Source organism: Carlito syrichta, unplaced genomic scaffold (assembly GCF_000164805.1).
Source record: "Carlito syrichta isolate Samal-C Ts95f unplaced genomic scaffold, Tarsius_syrichta-2.0.1 Scaffold316293, whole genome shotgun sequence".
Lineage (NCBI taxonomy): Eukaryota > Metazoa > Chordata > Mammalia > Primates > Tarsiidae > Carlito > Carlito syrichta.
In genome coordinates this window covers 271,222-282,325 of record NW_007260389.1, presented here as the reverse complement: position 1 = coordinate 282,325, position 11,104 = coordinate 271,222, and the positions used below count along the sequence as shown (strand labels likewise).

At 38.7% G+C, this 11,104-nt stretch overlaps 1 pseudogene; it reads left to right on the top strand.

Annotated features, from left to right (window-relative positions):
* The first annotated feature begins 427 nt into the window (after window positions 1-427).
* On the top strand, window positions 428-1,138 carry LOC110594574 (annotated as a pseudogene).
* Window positions 1,139-11,104: the final 9,966 nt, after the last annotated feature.

The window sequence follows — 11,104 nt, the reverse complement described above, 5'->3', positions numbered from 1 at the left end:
TAGGAAGGCAAACAACATATTTCTAAATCATCCATGAGTCAAAGGAGAAGTGTCATAGGAAATCAAAAATACATTGAACTGAATTAAAATTAAAAGGCAATATATCAAAATCTGTGGGACACAACCAAAGCAGTGCTAAGAGGAAAATATATCATATTAAATTCCTACATTAGAAGAGGAAAAGTCTGTGGTCAATAATTTAAGTTCCTGGCCAGGCTCGGTGACTCAGCCTGTAATCCCAGCACTTTGGAAGACTAAGGTGAGTGGATTGCCTGAGCCCGTGGGTTCAAGACCAGCCCGGGCAACTTGGCGAGACCTCATCTCTACAATAAATAATTTTTTTTTTAATTAACTGGTTGTGGTAGCACGTACCTGTAGTTCCAGCTACTTGGGAGGCTGAGGTGAAAGGATTGCTGGAGCCCAACAGGTCGACGCTGAGGTGGCCATGAGTGTACTTCTGCACTTCAGCTTGGGCGACAGAATGAGACTCCAACTCAAAAAATAAAAATAAAAAAATAATAATTTAAGTTCCTACTTCAAAAAAACTAGAAATAAAAGAGTTAAATAAACCCAAAGCAAGTTAAAATAATAGAAATGAAAACAGAAAAAAAGAAAATCAACAAAACAAATAGCTGGAGTATTTTTAGGATTAAAATTGATAAATATCTAGCAAGATTGACAAAGAAAAAAGAGAAGGAAGATAAAAATTATTAGTTTCAGAAATGAAAAAGATGAGGAAATGTCCCACAGAGCTGAGCAGTCAAGATGTGTGACTTCACCAAGGACCAGACCACAGAGTTCAAGGAGGCCTTCCAGCTGTTTGACCGAGCAGAGGATGGCAAGATCCTGTACAGCCAGTGTGGGAACCTGATGGGGGCCTTAGGCCAGAACCCCACCAATGCTGAGGTGCTTAAGACCCTGGGGAACCCCTAGATGATGAGATGAATACAAAGGTGCTGGACTTTGAATACTTGCTGCCCATGCAGACCGTGGCCAAGAACAAGGAATCCGGCATGTCCTTGTCACTCTGGGTGAGAAGATGACAGAGGAAGAAGTAAAGATGCTAGTGGCAGGGAATATGGGCAGCAATGGTTGTATTATCTATAAAGAGCTTATCCCTATAGTGCTGAACAGCTGAGACCTTCCCAGTCTCTCAGAGCCCGTGCCTTTTCCTCTGTGTCTATCCTGAAGGCTTCCCAAGCCCTCTAGTCACAGCACCTTGCCCATCCTGTCTCTCTTGGATGACGTTTGCCATCAGCACTCATCAAATAAACTTGCTCCCTGTGCCACAAAAACAGAAACAAAAAGATATTATCACAGCAGACTTGCAGACATCAAAGGATAATAAGAGATTACTCCAAACAACACTACACACATAAATTTGACAACTCAGATGAAATGGACCAATTCTTAGAAAACTCAACCAACCGCAACCCACTTAATATGAAACAAATAATTTGAAAAGCATTATAGCTATTAAGAAAATTGAACTTATATTTTAAAACCTCCCCTTAAAAACATCTCCAACCCCAGATGGGTTCACTGAAGAATTCTATCAAATGTTTAAAGTTAACACCAACTCTACACAATCTCTTCAAGAAAATATAAGGATAGATAACATATCCCAATTCATCAAACTGGTGTATCCTAATACCAAAACCAGATTGTACCAAAACAAAAAAACCTACACTCCAATATCCCTCACAAATACAAAGCAAAAATACTTAACAAAATATTAGTAAACAGAATTGAGAAATACATACAAAGATTTATAACTGGGCATGGTGGCTCATACCTGTAATCCCAGCACTATGGAAGGCAGAGGTGAGAGAACTGCCTGAGCCCACAGGTTCAAGACCAGCCTAGGCAACATGGCAAAACCTCATCTGTACACTAAATCAAAAAAATGAGCTGGGCATGATCACTCATACCTGTGGTTCCAGCTACATGGAAGGTTGAAACAGAAGGATCTCCTGAGTCCAGCAGGTAGAAGGTGCAGTGGCCGTGACCATGCCACTGCACTCCAGCCTGAAGTCTATTCCAGTGATGTAAGACTAGTTTAAAATGTGAAAATCAGTCCATATAATCCACCAAATAAACAAGCCAAAATTTTTTTAAATCACATCATTAGATCAGTTGATTTAGAAAAGCATTTGGCAAAAATTCATACCCACACATGATAAAAACTCTCCAAAAAGAAAAACAGGAGTGGAGAAGAACTTTCTCAAGAAAGAGCATCTTAAAAAAAAAAAACTACAAATAACATTTTAATTAGTGGTGAACTACTGAATTATTTCCTAGTAAGATTGGGAACAAGGCAAAGATGTTTTCTCTCATTTTTCTTATTCAGCATAGTGCTGAAAGTTCTAACCAGTGCAATAGGTAAGAGGAGAAAAGAAAAAGTATAAAGATTGAAAAGGAGCAAATAAAATTATTCCTATTTATAAATGACATAATTGTTTACATTGAAAAATTCCAAAGAATCTACCAAAAATCTCTTTGAACTATTAAGTGAGTTCAGCAAGATTTCAGGATACAATATTTGATAAATATTTGATAAATATTCAAAAAAATTGTATTTCTATATACTAGCAATAAATAAGAGGACATCAGGATTTCCAGCAAGATGGCAAGGGGACAGTTTGGACCGTGAGTCTCAGCAAAAGTGAGCATCCATAAAGACTCTCTTATGTGAGTAGGTGTGAACCAGTGGGTGAGTGAAAGTCCGTCTGAGGGGAGACTTGGGTTCATGCACCTGGGGCTCTCCACTGGAGGTGAATACAACCCCCAATCACCCTGAGATTGGAGCCGCTGGCACAGGATTGTCTGCAGTTCTCAGGGCTCTTCTGAGAAAAGCTTGCTGAATATGGCTGATTCTCATCATCTGGTGCCAGACCACACCATCACCTGTGACAGCAAATCAGCTGGAGCCTGGATCTGTGGAGAGAGAGAGCAGGTTGGGAAGAGCTAGAGAGGATCCCCACCACTGGTGAGGAATCCCCAGGAGCCTTTTTCTCTGTCCTGGGGCCAGGCAGAGACCAGCATTGCCCCACCCAACTCCACCCAGCTTCCAACCTGGGACCTGGAGTTAATCCCATCAAACTCAGAAACATGGATGCCTGTCCCATGCTGGATCAGACACAGACATGTCAGATCTGAACAGGAGACTTGACAGGCAGCAAGTCCGGTGAGTCCAGATCTGATCCTCCCTTCTCCCACAGTAGGACTGGGTCATCTGACCCATGTTGAGAGCAACCCTATCAGCCTACACTGAAGGCAGAGGTGAGGGGCTAGAGAACAGAGCTGAAAAGAATTTGAACTTTCAGGAACAACCTCAGAGCAAGTTTTGTATTTTGCTGTTTTTATTTTTTTTGTTTGTTTCTTGTTTTGCTTGGTTTTTTGTTTATTTTTTGTTTTAGTTTTTATCTCTCTGTTTTTTATTACATTTTCATACTTGCTTTATTTCTGTTATTTCATTGCTTTTTTTTAGACTTCCTGTTTGTGTATGGGAATTTTGAGGGAGAGTACGTCAATGGGGGGGTTGTCAGTTTGTGTGCTTGTATGACTGTCTGTATGTTTTAGTTATTTTTTATCTTTTATGACTTTGTGTCTCTTCTCTTTTGTGAATTGGTACACCCGTATGTTTGCCCTCTTATTCTTCTCTCTCTTTACCTTCCTCTCATCCCCCTCCTTCCTTTTTCCATTCTTTTCCTTTTTCTTACCTCATTTTGCTTTTAGGGGGCAAACCTATATCCCCACTGCATGGACGGATTGTAAGGCAGTGGGGAGTAGATTCCAGGGGGCCCACACAACTGTTGGTGGATACTGGGATACTGCAGACAGTTTCTGAATCACAGCTTCCCCCTCAATTAAATCTCAAAACTACAAAAACTACAGCCCCCCACCCAAAATTGAATAAAGCCAGAGGATCCACAAAGGAAGAATAGGAGATTGAGCAAACAGAAGTAAAAGCTTCCCCCATCCTTAAACAACAGAATTAAAGAAGAGGTTAAAAAAAAAAAAAAAGTAATGGGGAGGAAAATCTACACATATGAAGAAAAACCAAAGGAAGAATATGGGTCTCACACAGACCCCTGGGAGATCACCACTGAGATACAGACTTTGGGATGCAAACAATGAAGAGCCCCCAGACTGACTGGTGTCAAACCACAAACCCAGATATCAAGTAATTAATAGAGAGAATAAATAGAATTGAGGTGAGACGAGGAAAGAATGAAGGAGTTGGCAACTGAGAAAACAGCAATAAAGAATACAATGACTGAAATAAATGACAAACTGATAAGCATGGAAAGCAGAATTAGCCAAGCAGAAGAAAGAATCTCAGAGCTTGGGGCCCAAAATATGAAACTGAAACAAGCTGTTAAAAACATAGAAAAGGAGCTGAAAAAGACAGAACAAAACCGTCAAGAGATTAGCAGTTATTTCAAAAGGATGAACCTAAGATTAATTGGAATTCCTAGGCAGAAAGAGAAACAAACATTCCATGAAATTATCCACCCAGAAACAAACATTCCATGAAATTATCCAAGAAAACTTCCCTCATCTCATCAGTGACATTGCCATTCAAGCACGAGAGTCTCATTTGCAAGACAACAAATGAGAAGACAAACATCTAGACACATAGTAATTCACCTACACAAAGTAGGTATAAAAGAAAAAATTTTAAAGGCAGCAAGAGAAAAAGGTCAGATTACCTACTAAGGAAGACCAATTAGAATAGCAGCAGACTTGTCTACAGAAACACTTCAGGCTAGGAAAGCTTGGAGCCCAATATTCAAAGTTCTCAAAGATAAACAATTTCAACAAAGAATTACCTACTCAGTTAAACTAAGCTTCATCAGTGATGGAGAATTAAAATCTTTCACAGACATTCAATCCCTATGAGCTTATGCTGCCTCCAGACCAGCTCTACAAGAAGCACCTAATAAAGTATTAAGCACAGAAGAAAGGAAGAAAGAACAACAATGCCCTTCACAAGAATACAGGAAAAAGATTGAAAACACACATGAATCAACTCAAAAATCAAAAGAAAGGCAACAAACAAACAGCAACAACAACAAACTCTGTAATAACCACATGACAAAGATAAACTCTCACATTTCAATAAATAGCCTGAATGAAATGAACTAAATACACCACTGAAAAGACATAGAAAGGCAAAATGGATAAAATATCATGAGGCAACAATGTATTGCTTCCAAGAGACTCATCTCACCAGAAAGGACACTCACAGACTCAAAATAAGAGGATACAAAACAAAATTTCAGGCAAATAGAACACAAGAGAGCAGGAGTTGCAATCTTAACATCAGACAAAACACCCTTTAAGCAATCAAAATTTTTAAAAGGTATGAAAGGTCAGTACATAATGATAAAAGGTTCAATCCATCAACAAGAAATATCCACCTTAAACATACATGCACCCAACATGGGAGCACCAACTTTCATAAAGCAACTTCTAGGTAAACTTTAAAAAGATATTGACTCTAATACTATCATAACCGGGGACTTAAATGCCCCACTCACAACCCTAGACAGATCATCAAGACAAAAAAGCAACAAGGAGATCCAGAACTTCAACGTGACAATTGACCAAATGGATTTAATTTATACCTACAGAACACTCCACCCAACAACCACAGAATATACATTCTACTCATCACCACATGGAACATACTCTAAAATTGACCACATCCTTGGACATAAATCAAGCATACACAAATCCATAAGAGTGAAATACTGCCATGACCTTCTCAGACCACAGAGGAATAAAAATAAATATCAATGCCAACAAAGTTCTCCCAAAACCCACAAAGACATGGACACTAAACAGTATGATGCCAAGCAACTCCTGGGTCAACATGGGAATCAAAACAGGGATTTTAAAATACCAGGAAATAAATGAAAACAAAGAAACTTCTTAGCAAAACCTCTGGGATGCTATGAAATCTGTACCGAGAGGGGAATTCATATCTCTTCTAACACACAAAAAGAAAATGGAAAGATAAGTTAACAGCCTAACAAATCACCTAAGGAAGCTGGAAAAGCAAGACTACAAAAACCCTAATTTCAGAAGAAGAATCCAGATCACCAAAATAAAAGCCCAAATTTGGGACATAGAAGACACAAATATAATACAAAAAAGTCAACAAAGCAAAATGCTGGTTCTTTGAAAGTATACACAAGTTTGATGGACCCCTAGCTAAACTGACCAACAAAAAGCCCAAATAAACACAATCAGAAATGCAAAAGATCAAATCACAACTGATCCTGAAGAAATACAAAAGATTATCAGAGACCACCATGTACATTTACATGGAAACAAACTTGAAAACTTAAAGGAAATGAAGGGCTTTCTGACATCACACAACCTCCCCAGGTTGAAACAAGAAGAAATCGAGACCCTAAACAGACCAATAACAATCCAGGAAATTGACTATGTCATAAGAAAACTACCTACAAAAAAAAGCCCTGGACCAGGTGGCTTTCCAACTGAATTCTACAAAACATACAAAAAGGAATTGATACCAACCCTATTGAAAGTATTCCAGGCAATTGAGAAAGATAGAACTCTCGACAAATAATTTTGCAAAGTTAATATCACATTTTTACCCAAACCAGGAAAAGATCCAACGAAGAAAGAGAACTACAGGCCAATATCCTTGATGAACATAGATGTTAAAATTCTGAAAAAGATCCTAGCAAAGTGGATTCAACAAGACATCTCAAAAATCATCCACCATGACCAAGCAGGCTTCTTTCCTGAGTGCAGGGCTAGTTCAACATTCATAAGACCATAAACATAATTAAATAATCAACATATGTAAAAACAAAAACCACATGATTATATCATTCAACATGGAAAAAGCTTTTGATAAAATCCAGTTTTTGATAAAATCCTTCTTGATGAAAACCCTCAAACATCTAGGCATAGATGGAACATACCTCAAAATACTAAGAGCCATCTAAGAGAAACCCACAGCCAGCATACTGCTAAACAGACAGAAATTGGAACCATTTCCCCTGAAAACTGGAACAAGACAAGGATGCACACATTCACCCCTCCTTTTCAACCAAGTTTTACAAGTCCTATCTAGAGCAATCAGACAAGAGAAGGAGATTAGGGGTATCCAAATAGGAAAAGAGGAAGTCAAGTTATCCCTCTTTGCAGATGACATTATGCTATATCTCAAAAACCCAAGAGAATCTGTCAAAAACCTCCCTACACTGATAAAGAACTTTGGCAAAGTCTCAGGGTATAAAATAAATATGAAAAGACAGTTGCATTTCTAGACACCAACAATAAACAAACAGAAACCCAAATAAAAAGCACAATCCCATTCACAATAACCACAAAAAAAAAAAAAAATCAAATACCTTGGCATCTTCCTAACCAGAGACAATGAAAACTACAAAACACTGCTCAGAAATCAAAGATGACACAAACAAATGGAAAAATATTCCATGCTCATGGATTGGAAGAATCAACATTGTTAAGATGTCCATCCTACCCAAGGCAATCTACAGATTTAACACAATTCTCATTAAATTACCAGCAGCATTCTTCTCAGACCTGGAAACAACAATATAGGAATTCATATGGAAACATAATCACGAAAAGCCAAAACAATCCTCAGAGAAAAAAAAGCAGCAGGTATCACACTCCCAGACTTGAAACTTTTTTATAAAGCTACAATAATCAAAACAGCCTGGTATGGGTACAAGAACAGGATATAGAACAATGGTACAGCACAGAGATTCCAGAAGCAAAACCTCAATTTCTCAACCAGCTCATCTTCGACAAAGCTTCCACCACCAACCACCGGGAAAAGGAGACCTATTCAGTAAATGGTGCTGGGAAAACTGGCTGACCACATGCAGAAGATTAAAATAAGACCCCTACCTATCACTATACACAAGAATCAACTCGAAATGGATCAAAGACCTACACATAAAACCTCAAACTATAAGAACCATAGAAAATGCAGGAGACACTCTTACGGAAATTGAAACTGGCAACCAATTCCTGATCAAAACCCCCAAGTGCCCATGCCGTAATAGATAAGATAAACAAGTGGGACCTCATCAAACTGAAGAACTTCTGCAAAGCCAAAGAAACCATCAAGAGAGCAAGGAGACAGCCCATAGAATGGGAAAAAATATTTGCCAACTGTATGTCTGACAAAGGCCTAACATCTAAGATCTAAAAGGAACTCAAGCATGCTGAAAAGGAAAAAACAAACAGGCCCATTACAAAGTGGGCAAAACATATGAATAGACACTTCTCAAAAGAAGACATATAAGAAGCCATCTTGAAAAATACTCAGCCTCACTAGTTATAAAAGATATGCAAATTAAAACTACACTGAGATACAACCTAACTCCAGTCAGGATGGCCATCAGCAATAACTCAAAAAACAGCAGATGCTGGAGAGGGTGAGGTGAAAAGAGAACACTTCTACACTGTTGATGGTACAACCTCTGTGGAAAACAGTGTGGCAATTCCTAAAAGATCTAAAAATTGATCTTCCATACGAACTCACAATCCCCCTACTGGGAATATACCTGGAGGAACTCAAATTACTCTATGAAAAAGATACCTGCACACATATGTTTATTGCAGCATTGTTTCAATAGCAAGAACTTGGAACAAACCATGCTGCCCATCAAAAGAGAACTGGATTTTTTAAATGTGGTACATATACACAATGGAACATTATACAGCCATAAAGAAGGACAAATCATGAACTTCACAGCAACCTGAATGGACTTATAGTCCATAATATTGAGTGATCTATCACAGAAATACAGAACTGAGTATCACATGTTCTCACTCATAAGCAGACCTTGAACAATTTTTGTAATACTATAAGAAAAGGATTGGCAGTTGCCGGAGACTGCCAGGTAGTGGGGAGAGGTGGGATTGGCAGTACTGGGAATCTGCCAGAGGAGGGGGGACACACCTCATCAACAAGGTTACCTTCATAATGAACATTTGTATACCTAACCCTGAATTATACCCCACATCTTTAAAATTTTTTTAAACAAAATGTAAGAAAAAAAATTAAAATAAGAGGGCACCAAAATTAAAAACAAAATATCATGCTGCAACAAAGATATCATGGATAAAAGAATAAATTAAATAAAATACTATTTATAATTGCTCCCCACAAATGAAATGCTTAGTTTTCAATTTAATAAGACATACAGAAAACTGCAAACAACTGGTGAAAAAATTAAAGATTTAAATAAATGAAGAGACAACACATTCATAGATTGAAAGTCTCAACATAGTAAAGATGTCAGAATGGGCACAATCACTCACACCTTAATCTCAGCACTTTGGTAGGCCAAGGCAGGAAAATTGCTTGAGTCCAGGAGTTTGAGACCAGGATAGGCAACATTATGAAACCTCTTCTCCAAAAAAAAAAATCAAAAAATCAGCCAGATGTAGTGGTGCACACCTGTAGTCTCAGCTATTCAGGAGACTGAGGCAGAAGTATCCCTCAAGCCCTGAAGGTTCAGGCTGCAGTGAGCCATGATTGTGCCACTGCACTCCAGCCTGGTTAACAGAGTAAGGCTGTACGTCAAATAAATATATAAATAAGATATCAATCTCTCCAATAGGTTTAATGTTATTTAGGTAAAAACCCCAGCAAGACTTTTTGTTAGTATGTCAGATTATTCTAAAATTTATATAGGCAGTACAAATAACTGAAAGATCTAAAACAATTATTGAAAAGGAAGAATAAGCTGGGCTTGGTGGCTCAGCCTGTAATCCCGTGCCTTTGGGAGGCTGAGGTGAGTGGATTGCCTGAGCCTGCGGGTTCAAGACCCACCTGGGCAGGCGAGACCTCATCTCTACAATAAATCAAGAAATCAGCCGGGCGTGGTAGCACATGCCTATAATTCTGGCTACTTGGAAGGCTGAGGTGAAAGGATCGCCGGAGCCCAGCAGGTGGAGGCTGCAGTGACCGGAAGCGGCCACTGCACTCCAGTCTGGGCGACAGAGTGAGACTCCAACTCAAAAAAAAAAAAAAGAAAAAGAAGAATAAAGTGACATTACTATATCTGACATCCATAAGCAAAATATGAGCCTCAATCTAGTTCTCACACCTTACACAAAAAATTATCTCAAAATGAATCATGGCTGAAATGTAAAACTATAAAACTTTAGAAAAAAATAATAAGGGAAAATCTAGGCAAAGAGTTCTTATATGAGTATAAGGAAAATCTGATAAACTGGACTTCATCAAGAACTATTTTTTTCTCTGAAAAAAGACCTTGTATTCTTGTTATTCTTAAAAAGACCTTGTCATTCTTGAAAAGATCTTGTCATTTTTGAAAATATGAGCTACACACTGGGTAAAGGTATTTGCAAACCACACATTCAGCAAACACCTACTATCTAAAGTATATAAAGAACACTCAAAACTCAATACTTAAAAAAAAAAGAAAGTCCATTATTCAGTTAGATACTAGATAAAAGACATTAAGATATGTTCACCAAAGAGGCTATACAGGTAGAAAACAGGCAAATGAGCTGGGCTGGGTGGCTCAGCCTGTAATCCCAGCGCTTTGGGAAGCTGAGGTGAGAGAATTGCCTGAGCCCACGGGTTCGAGACCTGCCTGGGCAACTTGGCGAGACCTCATCTCTACAATAAATTTTTTTTAAAAAATTAGCCGGGTGTGGTAGCACGCGCCTGTAGTTCCAGTTACTTCCGCTGAGGTGGAAGGATCACCGGAGCCCCGCAGGTGGAGGCTGCGGTGGCCGGGAGCAGCCACTGCACTCCAGTCTGGGCGACTGAGTGAGACTCCAACTCAAAAAAAAAAAAAAAAGAAAGAAAGAAAGAAAACAGGCAAATGAAAGATGTTCAACATTACACACTAGACAAATGCAAATTAAAACCACTCTACAAATGCAAATTAAAACCACTCAGCTATGTAACTGGCTAAAATATAAAATTAAAAATTAAAAATAAGGATAAATTAAGCCGAGCTCGGTGGCTCAGCCTGTAATCCCGCACCTTTGGGAGGCTGAAGTGAGTGGATTGCCTGAGCCCACGAGTTCAAGACCCGCCTGG